Here is an 18,550-nt window from a genome sequence, read left to right on the forward strand (position 1 = left end):
CTGCTTGAAGAATGAGGCAAAGTCTTCGGCTGAGATGAGAGGAGAGGGAGGAGGCGCTGAGGGACGGAGGAGAGAATTGAAACTTTTGAATAGCTGTTTAGGGTTGTGAGACAGGGAGGATATGAGAGATGAGAAGTAGGTTTGTTTTGCTGCAGTAAGTGTGGACTTGAAAGTAGTGAGGGACTGTTTGAATGCGATGGAATGCTCGTTGGAGTGGGACCTTTTCCATTTCCACTCAGCAACCCTGGAGGCCCTTGCAGTTCTCTAGTCAGGTTGGTGTGCCAGGGTTGCCTGTTGAGTGGGCAAGCTGTGGTATGTGCGAGGGGGGTGACCGAATTGAGAGCTACAGCTGTTGTGGTGTTATATAAAGTGGCAGCAGCATCGTGTAATGAACTTATGCCTGTGAGAGGGAGAAGGGATTCAGAGAGTGAGTATAGGTCAAGGTGTTTGAGATTTCTGCGAGGGTGTGCAAGTTTGTGGAGTGGGGCTTGTGCACCTGGAGAGGAGAGAAAAGAGACTGTGAGTAGGTTCTGGTTAGAAAGAGGAAGAGGTGAGCTAGAGAGGTTAGATAGGGAACAGAGGCGGGAGAAGATGAGGTCCATGTGTGGCCTTCTTTGTGAGTGGGGGTAGAAGACCATTGAGCAAGACTTAAGGAGGAAGTGAGGGATAGAAGCTTGGAGACAGATGAGTGGAAAGTGTCAATGGGGATGTTGAAGTCACCCACGATGAGAGTGGGGATGTCAGCGGAAAGGAAATGAAGCAGCCATGTGGTGAAGTGGTCAAAGAAGGTGGTGGCTGATCCTGGAGGGTGGTAAATGACAGCCAGTTGGAGCGGGAGTAGATGTGCACATAATGCACCTCAAAAGAGGGGAGAGTAATGGAGGGTGGCAGTGGGATTTGGGTGAAGGAGCAGTTATCTGACAGGAGAAAACCTACTCCCTCACCATGCTTGCCATTGGAGCAGGGGATGTGAGAAAGATGGAATATACCATACAAAAGTGCAGCTGGGGAGGCCGTGTCAGAGGAGTTAAGCCAAGTTTTGGTGATGTCGAGGAAGGAGAGTTTGTTAGTAATGAAAAGATCATGAATGTAGGAAAGTTTGTTGCAGACGGAGCGAGCGTTCCATAGAATTCCTGTTAGTGGGACTGAGTGAGCGGGGGCTGTGCGGATGGGTATAAGGTTTGAAAGGTTGCGAGAGTTTGTGACAGATCGTGAATAGGAGACGGAAGTGACTGTGGAGATGTGCTGAGGAGGGACAGGATTTGGAGAGATATCGCCGGCAGTCAGAAGGAGCAGGGAAAGTGTTAGTAGGTGGGAGCAGGAGAGGGCATGAGGCGGCTGTCTGTTTGATATATGGATATATAGATATATTGATCGATAGATAGATTGATAGATAGATAGATAGATAGATAATAGATATATGGATAGATAGATAATAGATATATGGATAGAGATGTACAGTAGATAGATAGATAGATAATAGATATATGGATAAATAGATAGATACCGTATTTTTCGGACTATAAGACGCACCGGACCATAAGACGCACCTAGGTTTTAGAGGAGGAAAAAAAATTAAAAATGTACGCAAAAAATGTGTTCATGATGCACTTTTAAAGGGGAGGGGGTCTTCTGCTGACACTGGTATAGGGGTAATATTCCCCAATTCTGACAATATCCCCTATCCTGGTATATATGTCCCCCCCTCCTTCATTTTATACGTGGTCCCCATCCCCATCCTGGTATGCCTGGCATCCCTCCATCCTGGTATGCATGGAACTCCTCCATCCTGGTATGCATGGCACCCCTCATCCCTATCCTGGTATGCATGGCACCCCTCATCCCTGTCCTGGTATGCATGGCACCCCTCATCCCTGTCCTGGTATGCATGGCACCCCTCATCCCTATCCTGGTATGCAAGGCACCCCTAATCCCTATCCTGGTGTGCATGGCACCCCTAATCCCTATTATTTTATGCATGGCACCCCTAATCCCTATTCTGGTATGTATGGCACCCCTCATCTTTATCCTGTTATGTATGCCCCCCTCACAGTTATCCTGGTATGTATCGCCCCCTCATCTTTATCTTGCTATGTATGGCCCCCTCATCTTTATCCTGCTATGTATGGCCCCCTAAGCATTACCCTGGTATGTATGGTCCCCTCATCCTTACCCTGGTATGCATGGTCCCCCTAATCCCCATCAGGCTGCACAAAAAATAAATAAATAAACACACATACTCACCTTTCTTCTCTCCTCCAGCGCTGCGTCCTGTCTGCCCGCACTGATCTCTCCATGTGAGCCGCGCATGGCGTCACTGCCATGCGCGGCTCACAAGGAGAGATCAGCTGCCAGAAGTCACTGCTCCCCACGCTGGGACTGTGTGCGCAGGGAGCAGTGACTTCAAGCTCCTTCATAGCCGGCACACAGCGTAGTCGCGCTGCGGCTCCTGCTGTTGCCGGGCTATTGCGTGTGCCCGTTTATTAAAGGGCATGAATATTCACCCCTACCCACGCCCATGGGCGTGGAGAGAGGTTGAATATTCATGCCCTTTAACAGCTGGCACAGGTGATTCCGGCAGCAGCGGGAGCCGCAGCGCGGCTACACTGTGTGCAGCTATTAAGGAGCATGAATATTCAGTGCTCCCCAAGCTCCATGGTCGTGGGGAGCTGTGAATATTCATTTTCTTTAGCAGCGGGGACAGTGTAGGCTGCAGCAGGCGGCAGCTGCCTCCTGTGCCCCCCTCCTCCACCGCTGCCGCTCCCCCCACACCCCACATACAGTACAGACCAAAAGTTTGGACACAACTTCTCATTTAAAGATTTTTCTGTATTTTCTTGACTATGAAAATTGTACATTCACACTGAAGGCATCAAAACTATGAATTAACACATGTGGAATTATATACTTAACAAAAAAGTGTGAAACAACTGAAAATATGTCTTATATTCTAGGTTCTTCAAAGTAGCCACCTTTTGCTTTGATGACTGCTTTGCACACTCTTTGCATTCTCTTGATGAGCTTCAAGAGGTAGTCACCGGAAATGGTCTTCCAACAATCTTGAAGGAGTTCCCAGAGATGCTTAGCACTTGTTGGCCCTTTTGCCTTCACTCTGCGGTCCAGCTCACCCCAAAACATCTCGATTGGATTCAGGTCTGGTGACTGTGGAGGCCAGGTCATCTGGCGTAGCACCCCATCACTCTCCTTCTTGGTCAAATAGCCCTTACACAGCCTGGAGGTATGTTTGGGGTCATTGTCCGGTTGAAAAATAAATGATGGTATAACTAAACGCAAACCGGATGGAATAGCATGCCGCTGCAAGATGCTGTGGTAGCCATGCTGGTTCAGTATGCCTTCAATTTTGAATAAATCCCCAACAGTGTCACCAGCAAAGCACCCCCACACCGTCACACCTCCTCCTCCATGCTTCACGGTGGGAACCAGGCATGTAGAGTCCATCCGTTCACCTTTTCTGCGTCGCACAAAGACACGGTGGTTGGAACCAAAGATCTCAAATTTGGACTCATCAGACCAAAGCACAGATTTCCACTGGTCTAATGTCCATTCCTTGTGTTCTTTAGCCCAAACAAGTCTCTTCTGCTTGTTGCCTGTCCTTAGCAGTGGTTTCCTAGCAGCTATTTTACCATGAAGACCTGCTGCACAAAGTCTCCTCTTAACAGTTGTTGAAGAGATGTGTCTGCTGGTAGAACTCTGTGTGGCATTGACCTGGTCTCTAATCTGAGCTGCTGTTAACCTGCGATTTCTGAGGCTGGTGACTCGGATAAACTTATCCTCAGAAGCAGAGGTGACTCTTGGTCTTCCTTTCCTGGGGCGGTCCTCATGTGAGCCAGTTTCTTTGTAGCACTTGATGGTTTTTGCAACTGCACTTGGGGACACTTTCAAAGTTTTCCCAATCTTTTTGGACTGACTGACCTTCGTTTCTTAATGTAATGATGGCCACTTGTTTTTCTTTACTTAGCTGCTTTTTTCTTGCCATAATACAAATTCTAACAGTCTATTCAGTAGGACTATCAGCTGTGTATCCACCAGACTTCTGCACAACACAACTGATGGTCGCAACCCCATTTATAAGGAAAGAAGTCCCACTTATTAAACGTGACAGGGCACACCTGTGAAGTGAAAACCATTTCCGGTGACTACCTCTTGAAGCTCATCAAGAGAATGCCAAGAGTGTGCAAAGCAGTCATCAAAGCAAAAGGTGGCTACTTTGAAGAACCTAGAATATAAGACATATTTTCAGTTCTTTCACACTTTTTTGTTAAGAATATAATTCCACATGTGTTAATTCATAGTTTTGATGCCTTCAGTGTGAATGTACAATTTTCATAGTCAAGAAAATGCAGAAAAATCTTTAAATGAGAAGGTGTGTCCAAACTTTTGGTCTGTACTGTAGATAGATAATAGATATATGGATAGCTAGCTAGCTAGCTAGCTAGATAGCTAGATAATAGATATTTGGATAGATAGATAAATCTGTACTTTGCGTGTGTACCTTACTGTTTATGTAATTTATTAATAAATGACTACATTTTTGGAAAAAAAATGGCGTGGGGTCCCCCGTAATTTTATTAACCAGCAGAGGGAAATTGGACAGCTGGGGCAGATGTTTTTAGCCTGGAAAGGGTGTAATACTTATGGAGCTTCCCAGGCTACTTATATCAACCCCGAGCTGTATACATTGCCTTTCCTGGCTATTAAAATGGAGGACCCCCGAAAAAAAAAGACGTGGGGTTCCCCTATTTGAACAGCTAGCAAATGCTATGCAGACACTGGAGGCTGATATTAATAGCCTAGGAAGGCGCCATGAATATTGGCCCCCTCCGAGCCTAGAAACAGGAGCCCTCAGCCGCCCCAGAAATGGCGCATCTGTGGCACCCTGCTGTTCACAGGTACCACAGGACCCAAAAGGGTGCATGGATGGACTTCTCCACAAGAGGCCCTCATTACATGCAGACACCTCCACCCTTCCAACTCATACCACCAGAGGGAGCCCTGATAGGGATGTATATATGGATGGTGGAGTTAGGCAGTCAGATAGTGTGCTGGCACTTAGACCAGTGAAGAAGCAGCACGTGAGCTGCTGTGTTCCGAGGGCCCTGAGTGTGGCTGGAGGCAAAGAGGAGAGGTGAGAGGAGTTGAGGGGGCAGAGGCGCATCATAGGCTCATCCCGAGTATACAAACCGGACACCGGGTCCGCGCCTACAGGGTCCCTTTATGCCAAGTAGGGATCAGCGGCATACCAGGAGGACTACAAGTCCCTGGCCGACCTGAAGCTATACCTATTACAGGACCAGGAACTACGAAGGCCCCGGCGCCCAGGGATAGTGGTTGCCAGCGGAAGGTCCTACTACCAAGCGACAGGTGAAGAGAGCAACACGACACAGAAGCTAGGCCCAGTTGCAGGCTGGCCAGGATCTTAGAGAGAGGGAGACACGGACCAAGAGGCCTTATACCCGCTCACTGGGGAGAAGTCCTGAAGTGCACCCTTCTTACCGAGTACCGTGGGCCGTACCTGACATCCGCACCAGAAAAGGTATTGAAGCGAATCCCCGGTCTCTGTCAGTTACTCCTGCTGCGCCATCTCCACTGCACTGCAAGCCCCAGCATCACTACCCACCATCAAACTCTACACTGCCCTGAGGCCCGCTCCACCTGTGGGGAGCTGTTCCATCCTAGCTGCCTATCAACTGCCTCAGAGGTCTGCAGCAGCGCTGGTACAAATTACCAGAAACCACAGGTTTTTCCGCAGCGTTTATGCTGCGCTCAAAAATCCGCAGCATGTCCATTAATTTTGCGGAAGCGCTGCGTTTTTGCCGCCATTGACTTGCATTAGAACACGCCAATTCCGCAAGACTGCATCTGTACTTGCGTAAGTGGCGCGTTCTAATGTGCGGATGGTACCCGGGTGTAGAGGAGAGGAGAGTCTCATCCACACCCAGGTACCATAAAAAAAAAGCTGTAAAATAAAAAATAAAGATTATATTCACCTTCTGGCGGCCCACGCTGCGCTCCTTCTCCTTTGCCGGCACATCGCGTTGGACTGTAGGACCTGCGATGACGTCACAGTCATGTGACGGTAGGTCCTTCAGTACAGGGCAGCACACGCCGGGCCATCGGAAGGTAAGTATCAAGGTTTATTTTTTTATTTTTAACCATTCTAATGGTCACACTATATAAATCCATGCTGTTTGCATGGATTTATATAGTGTGACCTAGTTGTCAAGCACTTTCAAAGTGATGCTAAAATCACTTTGAAAGCGCTTGTCAATCCGCATGCGGAAACGCATGTGAATCCGCATGTATTACGCAGTAAAAATGCATGTACAATCCTCATGTACAATCCGCATGCGTTTTTTCTGCCAGGGAGATGCAGAAATGCTGCAGAAATTTTCTGCTTCATTTCTGCATCGTGGGCATATAGCCTAACAGTTGGTTCAATCAGTCCTGGAAGCTTGCATTTTTTTTGTAAATATGGTTTTCATCCCCGTTTTGGAAAATTTTCCAGGATGAATTCTGGGTGTCCTGGAGTAGAGGTTGCCATACAGAAGCTTGGGGATGTCTGGAGGGAGCTCCAAAAGAATATTAGGGTGGCTTAGCGTAGCCAAAAACAGAAGGCTGATAGGAAACGTTGATTAGTTATGTTTATCATCAATAGATATTAAGCTGAACGTATCTTCAGTGAAGTTGGGTCCTAAATTTATTGACCCGTATAAAATTCTGGAGGCAATCAACCCAGTTGCTGTCAGGCAACCGGCAGGGTCTTACCGGGAGAGTTCTTGCACCTTGGATGCCAGTGGGAGTTGGGGCAGATCTCCGTATAGGGGAGCTGAGCTCTCTTCTGTCTGTGTGATCAAGTGTGTCCCTTGTGTTTCTGGGTGTACTCAGGCTTCCCAGCGTGTTACCTCTCATCGCTCTCTGGTTGCAAATGGTGGGGTGTCAACTTCAGGGGCGGGGCCTGCAAGGGGCTCCGTATTGCCCTTGTACTTTGTTCCAGGGGACCTGCTTCAGGATGTGTTGGGAGGCTGGATGCCGTCATTTCCATTGCTAATGACGCGCCCCCTGGGCCATATTCTTTAGGGGAATACCCGGAGCCGGATCAGATGGGGGTTGTAGTCTTCCGAGTGGCTGTGACCCGGTCCGTGCCCAGGGTGTCAAACTCAGTTGTATGTGGCAGTCCTACAGATGTTACTAAGTTCTTAATGTCGACTACGCCACCCGTTGTGTTGCGGTCACTGTGGCCGCCGCTGCAGCAGGGTCCGCTGAGGCTGGTGGTGTTGGTGCAGCTTGATAGGATAACCCCCAACGGGAGGGGTATAGCCTCAGGGGGATCAGGTGCAGAGGATGGGAGTTGTGGTGATGCAGTGTAGACGGCAATCAGAGACAGAGTCGGGTTATGCAGTTTAGGATGTTTACTCACTGCTGATGTTCTGGTCACTCCAGCTTCGAGTGACCTCCCGAGCCGTGCTGCGTCCACCAGGTTCTGGATCCAGCCAACCTCCAAATAAGTCCGGAGCGTGACCCTGAGCTCTCCTTCTGTCCTTTCTCTGGCCGTCCCCACTATTGATCCACCCAGGTCCAGCTCCCTCGGGCCTTCTGTTGGGAGACCCTTGGCCTTGGGTTCCCTGACCCTCCTCGTGGTATGCCTTCGTGGTGGATGTGGTGGGTGGCCGTGGCAGACGCTGCCCACGGCCTCCGGTCTCTGGCTGGGGTGTGTTTTTGCCCCCACCAGCTTGGGTTCCGGTACCCTGATGCCGACTCTTCACCCGGGGATTTAATTTGGGGTCTTAGAGTCCTTTCTTCTGTTTCCCCCTCTGGGTCTCTCTTCTCCTCTCTCACTCTGGGTCTCTCTTCTCCTCAGCTCGCTGACTTTCTCTCTGCAACTGACCCTGTTCTTAGTTGGTGCCCACCTTATATACACCCTCTATGTGTGAGCTCAGGTGACCAGCACCCAATGAGCTCCTAACTTTACCCAGGCTGCTCCCCCTATCTGCCCCTACACTACTTGGGATGTACCACCCCCCTCCCACTCCAGCCAGGAACAGACTCGGTCGTACCTGCACATTTCTAAGTGGGAGTACCGTCGGTCTGCTCCTCGGAAATGGGATGTGTGTAGTGCATGCAGCCTACCGAGCTCAGTTCCACACTCCTTCCTTACCCGGGAGTGGAATATCACACCTCTGGGTTGAGGTGCAATACCCCTGTAGCAGCCGAATCCTCAGGGTGCTACATTCCCCCCTGGTAAATCACAGCACGTCCTCGGGCTGTAAGACAAAAACATCACAAAACATACAAAAATTTTCATATAAACATAAACATATAAAACATAATAAACTTTATATAAATTAGCAGCATTAAACATTCTCGTCGTCTCTTGTTCCTCCTCCGGTCACTGGGCAACTGTTGACCGGGCAAAGTGCGACAGTTCCTTTCTTTAAGATGATTTAACAGTAAAACCAATAGGGGGCGCTTTAGGACGCGCAACTATATACAAGGATATGGCCGCTCTCAGTCCTCGGCCAGTTAAGGAGGGAAAGGGAATGGCTGCTCACAGTCCTCAGCCTGTGGGATTAAGGGTAAACGGGTGAACAGTTCACTCAGCTGGTCCCAACGGGGACTATATTAGCAATAACAGTTTCTTTGTACCCCGATCGGGTAACTATTTACAGCACCTGCTCCGCTGTACTCAACAACGTCTTCCTCCTGCTCCTTCTTTGGGGATCTCAGCTTCAGACCCATCCGGATCCTCTTGCTCCTCCTCCTCACATCGCAGCTCCTCCTCTGTCAGGCGATGCACATGGAGGGCGTAAGGTCCTTTGGCACACTTGTGCCGGGTAAAGGTGACCTCGTCCCCGATATAAAGGTCACGACCTCTGTGCCCCTCCGGCAGATGGGACTCCACATCTCTGCGCGTGACAAAGACGTCGCCGGGGGTGTTGTGGTCTCTGATGAAGCCGCACCCATGCTGCATGTTGAACTTAATTACAGTCCCGGTGGTGCGGGGACTGTGCGCTGCACGGGGGTCCCTCCTGGTTCGGCTCTTCTGCTCGGCGCTCCTTATTTGGGCCTGTTGTTCCCGGACCCGCCTCTCTCTCCGCTCCCTCGCAAACTCCTCGAGCTGCTGTCGGCAGCACTCAGCACGCTCCGCTGCAGCTGCCCTGGTTTCTTGAGTGAACCCCATAAGATCTTCTCCGGTGGGGTCCCACTCAAACTGTGCTTCCGCTAGCGGGGGCGAGATCCTTATCACGGGCTTCGGAGCCGGAATCAGGGGTGCACACATGGCCCCAACTCTCCTCTGGTGCTCCAGTTCATAATATTTCTGGGGCCAGATGAAAGGCTGCCCGTCCGGCCACGTGTGCTGGGCAAACAAGTCCTCTCCCAGATGCGGCACCCTTGGTTTTACGGGTGCGGGCGCGGTGGTGGTGGCGCCCGGGTTGCCCAGGCCTTGCGGCCAGGCCTGGGGCACCTGGAAGGTGAAGGGCACCGTTAGGACGGCGGCGCCCTGGGCTACCTGGCCTTGCGGCCAGGCCGGAGGCTCCGCGGAGGTAGGGGGCGCTGTTGGTGATGCGACGCCCGGGAATTCTAGGCCCTGCGACCAGGCTGGTGTTACTTCCTGTTTTGCCACGCTCGGGGTCGGTGCGCATGGCGTCACAGGGGTCGCGGCGGCGGCTTCCGGTTGGGGCCTAGTCTGCGTCGGTGACATGGCGTTTTCGGGCACAGCAGGGGGACTTTCGGGCTCTGCGACGGGGAGCTGGGGCAGGTAAGCGGTGTCCCGGTTTGGGGTATAGACGTCCCCTTTACCTGCCTCCATGCGTTCGGCTCCCTTCTCGGCGCCGTCTCCGGCCTTGGGTCCTCCCGCGCCATCCTCAGAGGCGGTCTGTCTCCTCATCTTGGCTGGCGTGCTCCGGGTCTTGGTTTGCTGGGCCATCTCTCGGCTCCACTCCGCCAATGTCTCTCGCTGTACCCGGGCCATCCTCCGTGCGAGGCCCTCCAGGGCAGTCTGTGCACACTCCCGGTCTCGGGGGAGCTGTGCAAGGACCTCCACTAGGCCTAGTGGGGTCGTGGTTTCCAGCAGGCTCCTGACCAACGGGTCGGTGCTGCTCTGCTCTTCTTCCAGCAGGCTCCTGGCCAGCGGGCCGGTGCTGCTCTGCTCTCTCGCCATCTCCGGGTGAGCTCCTCTGCTACTCTTCTCCAGGCTTCTTGCCTCCGGGTGCGCTCGCTCCAGACTGCTCCAGGTGGCACCCATCTTCGTTCTTTCTTTTCGTCTCCTCCCACCTCGAGGGCGGTCCCGGGGCCACTTGGTGACTGTCAGCTCCAGGGGCTGTTCTTTCACGCTGACAGACACCTCTAGCATCACAGTCTCTGTTGGTGGGGGCGGTTTCCACTTTTGGCGCCATTTTCGGTCCTGGCCCACGATGGGAGGCGGCCTCTCACCACCCTCTGGCACGCCCATAATGGCGTCCGCTCTTCCAAGGCGGGAAACCTTTGGAAATGGCGGGAATCGCTTCCCAGTGGCGGGAAACTCTGCAGATGGCGGGAAAACGCTGTTAATGGCGGACAACCGGCTGGAATCGACTGGTGATGGGGTCCGATGGCGGGGACCCTCCGGAACCGGCAGGAGACTTCTTTTTGAGGTAAACTCGTTCTTTTCTTCAGGCACGCAGTACCCGGTTGTTGTGGGCACGTAATCCTGCCGACTACGCCAAAGTTGACGCGCCCCCTGGGCCATATTCTTTAGGGGAATACCCGGAGCCGGATCAGATGGGGGTTGTAGTCTTCCGAGTGGCTGTGACCCGGTCCGTGCCCAGGGTGTCAAACTCAGTTGTATGTGGCAGTCCTACAGATGTTACTAAGTTCTTAATGTCGACTACGCCACCCGTTGTGTTGCGGTCACTGTGGCCGCCGCTGCAGCAGGGTCCGCTGAGGCTGGTGGTGTTGGTGCAGCTTGATAGGATAACCCCCAACGGGAGGGGTATAGCCTCAGGGGAATCAGGTGCAGAGGATGGGAGTTGTGGTGATGCAGTGTAGACGGCAATCAGAGACAGAGTCGGGTTATGCAGTTTAGGATGTTTACTCACTGCTGATGTTCTGGTCACTCCAGCTTCGAGTGACCTCCCGAGCCGTGCTGCGTCCACCAGGTTCTGGATCCAGCCAACCCCCAAATAAGTCCGGAGCGTGACCCTGAGCTCTCCTTCTGTCCTTTCTCTGGCCGTCCCCACTATTGATCCACCCAGGTCCAGCTCCCTCGGGCCTTCTGTTGGGAGACCCTTGGCCTTGGGTTCCCTGACCCTCCTCGTGGTATGCCTTCGTGGTGGATGTGGTGGGTGGCCGTGGCAGACGCTGCCCACGGCCTCCGGTCTCTGGCTGGGGTGTGTTTTTGCCCCCACCAGCTTGGGTTCCGGTACCCTGATGCCGACTCTTCACCCGGGGATTTAATTTGGGGTCTTAGAGTCCTTTCTTCTGTTTCCCCCTCTGGGTCTCTCTTCTCCTCTCTCACTCTGGGTCTCTCTTCTCCTCAGCTCGCTGACTTTCTCTCTGCAACTGACCCTGTTCTTAGTTGGTGCCCACCTTATATACACCCTCTATGTGTGAGCTCAGGTGACCAGCACCCAATGAGCTCCTAACTTTACCCAGGCTGCTCCCCCTATCTGCCCCTACACTACTTGGGATGTACCACCCCCCTCCCACTCCAGCCAGGAACAGACTCGGTCGTACCTGCACATTTCTAAGTGGGAGTACCGTCGGTCTGCTCCTCGGAAATGGGATGTGTGTAGTGCATGCAGCCTACCGAGCTCAGTTCCACACTCCTTCCTTACCCGGGAGTGGAATATCACACCTCTGGGTTGAGGTGCAATACCCCTGTAGCAGCCGAATCCTCAGGGTGCTACACTAACACTATGCAGGGGTCCCGGGACACCGTGTTCTCCAGTGTCAGCTGTTGCCAGGAGACATGGGATGCTATGTCTCCTGGCTCAGGTATGTGGTGGGAGGTTCCTTTCTCTCCATCCTCCTCGCCCTTTCCTCTGTCTCTCTAGGCAGAGGGTGGAGATTGAAAGTTACCTCAGCGGTGTCAGGTGATCCATGAGAGGGATATATAAACCTGCTATATCCTCTACTTTCAAGCTGATTATTCAGTTGTGCTTCAATGGTACAGTCGGTAGTTATTTGGTGAGTGTTTGTTTGGTTTGTGTTTGTTTGGCTTGTCTCTGGCTCTGGTGTTTGGTGCCCTCTGGTTTCTACATCCCTGTTTTATGCTCCCTGACTTTCAAAGTTCATTTGTTAGGTTTTGTTCAGCCTTACAGGTATAGCTTATTTGTGAGTTTGACCCAACTGTGGCCAGTGTGCCCAGCCACCAGCCAATCAGCTATTGGCACCTGGAAAGGCCTAAGCAATAGAGAGTGGGTAAGAGTATCCCGGCCTCCAAGGGTATGTATTAGCATGAAATCTTGAGCCAAGTGTGTCAGGCATACTGCTGTTGCTGGCTTTCAGTCCGGTCATCTAATCACTACTCGAGTTTCACAGTTGCCATTAGATTAAAGCTTGCTCCCTCACTTCGTATTCCAAATGTTTTTTGTCAAGTCTCTATTAACCGGTTCAGGACCGCCCACTGTACATAAACGTCGGCGCTGCCCGGGCTCTGTGCAGCGCCGACGTTTAAAAACGGTGGGTGGTCCCGCAGCGCTCAGGACCCCCAGGGTCCTGCTAGCGCTGCGGTACCGGTTCAGAGCGATAGCTCTGACATGTGGCATCATGGGGACCTGAATGGATCAGGTCCCCATGATGTTAACCTGTTCCTATCTTCTAGATGCCGCGATCCATAGCGATCGCGGCATTTAAAAGATAGCAACAGCTGGTGGTCGGCGATCGGGACCCCCCACATACCTCAGGAGCGGCGGGGATCCCGGTGCTGTGACCTCTGACATCATTGAGACCTGATTGGCTCAGGTCTCGATGATGTCAGCGTCACACCAGCCAATCAGAGAGATCACCAGGGAAGTTTGTTTTAGCAACAAACTTTCCCGGGCGATCTGCCTGATAAATACACTGTTTCTCCTCCGATCTCAGTGAGAGAGCAGAGGAGAAACAGTGTGACAAGAGCTGTGTCAGCCTTGCCACTGTGAAAGTAAAAAAAAATAAATAAAAAAGAAAGTAAGAGTTAGGGTTAGTGCGTCTGTCAGATCAGTCAGTCCTGTCAGATCAGTCCTGTCAGATCTGTCAGTCAGTCAGTCCTGTCAGATCTATCAGTCAGTCCTGTCAGATCAGTCAGTCAGTCCTGTCAGATCAGTCAGTCAGTCCTGTCAGATCTATCAGTCAGTCCTGTCAGATCAGTCAGTCAGTCCTGTCAGATCAGTCAGTCAGTCCTGTCAGATCTATCAGTCAGTCCTGTCAGATCAGTCAGTCCTGTCAGATCTGTCAGTCAGTCAGTCCTGTCAGATCTGTCAGTCAGTCAGTCCTGTCAGATCTGTCAGTCAGTCAGTCCTGTCAGATCTGTCAGTCAGTCAGTCCTGTCAGATCTGTCAGTCAGTCAGTCCTGTCAGATCTGTCAGTCAGTCAGTCCTGTCAGTCAGTCCTGTCAGATCAGTCCAGTCAGTCAGTCCTGTCAGATCTGTCAGTCAGTCAGTCCTGTCAGATCTGTCAGTCAGTCAGTCCTGTCAGATCAGTCAGTCAGTCCTGTCAGATCAGTCAGTCCTGTCAGGTCAGTCAGTCCTGTCAGATCAGTCCCGTCCGTTCAGTCCGGTCCGTTCAGTCCAGTCAAAAAATCTAAAAATAAAATGGCCCGTCAGACTTATACCGCAGAGGAGGTGTATGCCCTGCTGTGTTCTGACACTGATGACAGCGCAATCTCAGATGGCGATGTGGATTTTGAGGGCTTTAGTAGCGGCGACACTGAGAGCTCAGAAATGAGCAGTGATTCTGGTCCATCCTCAAGCCCAAGGACCAGTACAACAATAGGGGCAAATAGCGCTACTGGAGAAACGTCTCCAAATCAGGGAACACTGCCCAGTACAAGCGCTGTCCCTGCTACTAGTGAATTGGCGCACGCCAGTGTACAAGGGGCTTTGCCACATGATCTAGCATTTCCCAGATGGGAGGCTTCGGATTCGGCTGCTCCATTCAGCCCTGATTTCAACGCCATTCCTGGTATAAATGTGGAGGTGGAAGATTTTGGACCAATTCATTTTTTTAATTTGTTTTTTACAGACAGCTTGCTAGAGCATATTGTCGTGCAAACAAATTTATATGCATCCCAATTCATAAGCCAGAATCCCCGATCTTACTATGCTAGGGCAAATTTATGGACACCAACTAATGTCCCGGAAATAAAAAAATTTTTAGGACTTACATTTGCCATGGGGCTTGTTAAAAAACCGAGCATTCGATCCTACTGGTCCAACCACCCTGTTCAAGCCACCCCTATGTTTTCAGTCATTCTGCCTAGGACCCGTTATGAAATGCTCATGCGGTTTTGGCATTTTAACGACAATAGTCAATGCCTGCCCAGAAATGCCCCAGAACATGACAGGTTATATAAAATTAGACCCATCATTGAAAATTTGTCAGAAAAATTCTTAAGCCTCTACACCCCAACACAAAATATTTCTATAGATGAGTCCCTTGTAAAATTCAAAGGAAGACTGCACCTCAAGCAATTTATCCCATCTAAAAGGGCAAGGTTTGGAATAAAGATCTATAAAATGTGCGAAAGTTCAACCGGATACACATCCGCTTTCCGCATATATGAGGGGAAAGACAGCCAACTAAACCCACCAGGATGCCCTACTTATCTGGGGACATCTGGAAAAATTGTTTGGGAGCTGATAAGTCCATTTTTTCAAAAAGGCTACAATCTATATGTGGACAATTATTACACCAGCATACCCCTATTTAAAAGTCTGGTTGAACACAACATCGGGGCTTGTGGGACCATCCGTAAAAACCGTCAGGGGTTTCCACAACCATTGGTCAACCAAAAGTTCCAAAAGGGGCAGTCAGGGGCTGTACGCAACGGAGAGCTGCTTGCCCTGAAATATAGGGATAAGAGGGATATTTTTGTCCTCAGCTCGATCCACACAGATGCCACAAGGGCCACTGTAGAACTAGGATCCACCACTCCGAAGCAAAAACCTGTGTCAGTCATTGACTACAACAAACACATGGGGGGTGTGGACCTTGCAGACCAGGTTCTACAGCCATACCAGGTATCAAGAAAGTCCTATACCTGGTATAAAAAGTTGGTTATCTATTTGTTTCAGGTGGCCACATACAATTCTTTTGTGTTGTACAAAAAAGCAGGAAATTCAGATCCTTTTCTTGATTATCAAGAAAAGGTCATTGAAAATCTTGTCTTTCAAAGTGTTAGCCCCGCTCATCCATTAGAATCTGAGGATGTGAAAAGACTCACTGAGCGACATTTTATTGCACTTATTCCAGCAACGGAAACAAGAAGGAACCCCCAGAAAAGATGTCGTGTATGTACTAAGAGAGGAATGAGGCGTGATACCCGCTACTATTGCCCACAATGCCCATCATTGCCAGCCTTATGCGTCACTGACTGCTTTAAAATCTACCACACAGAACCACGTTTTTAAACTGTAAAAATGTATCCCAATTTGTCATTCAAACATTTGGTTCATTTAGTGAATGACATATTCGAGTAGAGCTCACTTAATTTCCAGGGGGGGTTCTCCAGAATCTAAACCTTCCATTGCGTGCTTGTTTCTGGAAATCATCCATCGAGTTAAAATGGTCACTAAACCCATAGATGAATTCCCAGAGGGGTGTCATTTCCAAAATGGGGTCACTTCAGGGGGGATTCTTTAGCTCTGGTACTCTGAAAAGTGCCAGAACAGCATAATCCCCCCTGAAGTGACCCCATTATGGAAATGACACCTCTGTGGGAATTCATCTATGGGTTTAGTGACCATTTACCTACTTATTTTCCCACCACTAGATTAATTTATACAGAGGAGTAGATTGTAAAATTCGGTCACTTGTTGTGGGTTTCCTCTGTTTAGGCACCTCAGGGGCTCTCCAAATGCAACATGGCGTCCGCTATCCATTCCAGTTAAATTTCCATTCCAAAAGTCAAATGGCGCTCCTTACCTTCCGAGCCATGCCGTGCGCCCAAACAGTGGCTTTGCACCACATATGGGGTATCAGCGTGCTCAGGAGAAATTGCACAACACATTTTGGGGTCCATTTTTTCTGACTGCCCTTGTGAAAATTAAAAATTTGAGGCTAAAGTAGCAGTTTTGTGTTAAAAATGTGTTTTTTTATTTTCACCCTTCAACATTATAAAATTGTGAGAAGCCCCTGGGGGTTCAAGGTGCTCACCACACATCTAGATAAGTTCCTTGAGGGGTCTAGTTTCCAAAATGGGGTGACTTGTTGGGGGTTTCCTCTGTTTAGGCACCTCAGGGGCTCTCCAAATGCAACATGGCGTCCGCTATCCATTCCAGTCAAATTTCCATTCCAAAAGTCAAATGGCGCTCCTTACCTTCCGAGCCATGCCGTGCGCCCAAACAGTGGCTTTGCACCACATATGGGGTATCAGCGTGCTCAGGAGAAATTGCACAACACATTTTGGGGTCCATTTTTTCTGGCTGCCCTTGTGAAAATTAAAAATTTGAGGCTAAAGTAGCAGTTTTGTGATAAAAATGTGTTTTTTTATTTTCACCCTTCAACATTATAAAATTGTGTGAAGCCCCTGGGGGTTCAAGGTGCTCACCACACATCTAGATAAGTTCCTTGAGGGGTCTAGTTTCCAAAATTGGGTGACTTGTTGGGGGTTTCCTCTGTTTAGGCACCTCAGGGGCTCTCCAAATGCAACATGGCGTCCGCTATCGATTCCAGTCAAATTTCCATTCCAAAAGTCAAATGGCGCTCCTTACCTTCCGAGCCATGCCGTGCGCCCAAACAGTGGCTTTGCACCACATATGGGGTATCAGCGTGCTCAGGAGAAATTGCACAACACATTTTGGGGTCCATTTTTTCTGGCTGCCCTTGTGAAAATTAAAAATTTGAGGCTAAAGTAGCAGTTTTGTGAAAAAAAGTTAAATGTTCATTGTTTTCTTCCACATTCCAAAAATTCCTGTGAAGCACCTGAAGGGTTAATAAACTTCTTGAATGTGGTTTTGAGCACCTTGAGGGGTGCAGTTTTTAGAATGGTATCACTTTTGGGTATTTTCTGTCATAAAGGCTCCTCAAAGTCACTTCAAATAAGATGTGGTCCCTAAAAAAATGTTTTTGTAAATTTTGTTGTAAAAATGAGAAATCGCTGGTCAACTTTTAACCCTTATAGCTTCCTAACAGAAAAAAATTTTGGTTCCAAAATTGTGCTGATGTGAAGTAGACATGTGGGAAATGTTATTCATTAACTATTTTGTGTGACATATCTCTCTGATTAAAGGGCATGAAAATTCAAAGTTTGAAAATTGCAAAATTTTCAAAATTTTCGCCAAATTTCCGATTTTTTCACAAATAAACGCAAGTGATATCGAAGAAATTTTACCACTATCATGAAGTACAATATGTCACAAAAAAACAATCTCAGAATCAGGGGGATCCGTTGAAGCGTTCCAGAGTAATTACCTCATAAAGTGACAGTGGTCAGAATTGAAAAAATTGGCCCGGTCACGAAGGCAAAAACAGGCTCTGGCGCGAAGTGGTTAATAGCATTTACCCCTTCTGTATTGCCTCCCTCGTCTCTGCCTCCTCCAGTTTGCATGGATGGAGGGTTAGAGTACAAGGTGTAAAATATTGTGGATTCTCGGAGGGTCCAGAATTCCCTCCAATATTTTGTTCATTGGAGGGGATATGGATTCGAAGAGAGATCCTGGGCCCTGGCTTGTTTAGTGAAGGCTGATCGTCTGGGAAAGCTAGGTGTCTGGTGGCCCCCCTAGAAGATGGGGTACTGTCACAATTCTTCCTGAGTGCCTGGATGCAGTGATTGACAGTTCTGTTATCCAATCTAGGAATGGAGCATGGTGAGCTGTCAGTATGGTGATGGACAGCTCAGCAACTGATCAGATGCTGGGGTGTGCTGAGCTGTCAGTGTCTGGAGTGGCAGTTTAGCCATCCAGGTAGGACCAGGGTGTGCCGGGGCTTCATCCGTGTTTCTTGTCCAGAGTTATTATTTAACCAGCTCTCTGCCCTTGATTGCTGCCAATTTTAGCTTTGCTCATAAGGTGTATGCTTGCTCTGTATTCTTTGTCTGGTGTTCTGATGTTTGTTGCTCAACCTAGGATTTGTCTTGACCATCTGTTTGCCTAGCCCTTTTGTTGTGATCAGCTACCTCCTTGGAATATTTACCTCAGAGTGTTTTCTGACGACGCCTTCATCTTACCCCTCTATCTATGATGTACTCTCTTGGCTTTTGACCTCGGACCTCTTGACTACCCAGCCTCACAGTGTGACGCAGTTCCTTGGGACTATGGGCACTAACAAGGTCCCTAGAACTAGGGTGACTAGGGGTGCTAAATAGGTCCCTAAAACTAGGAGCGCCCTTGTCTATCCCTGTTTCCCGGATTAC

The sequence above is a fragment of the Phyllobates terribilis genome, unplaced genomic scaffold, assembly GCF_046119375.1.
Source record: "Phyllobates terribilis strain yellow unplaced genomic scaffold, ASM4611937v1 Scaffold_5__5_contigs__length_657084704, whole genome shotgun sequence".
Taxonomy (NCBI): Eukaryota; Metazoa; Chordata; class Amphibia; order Anura; family Dendrobatidae; genus Phyllobates; species Phyllobates terribilis.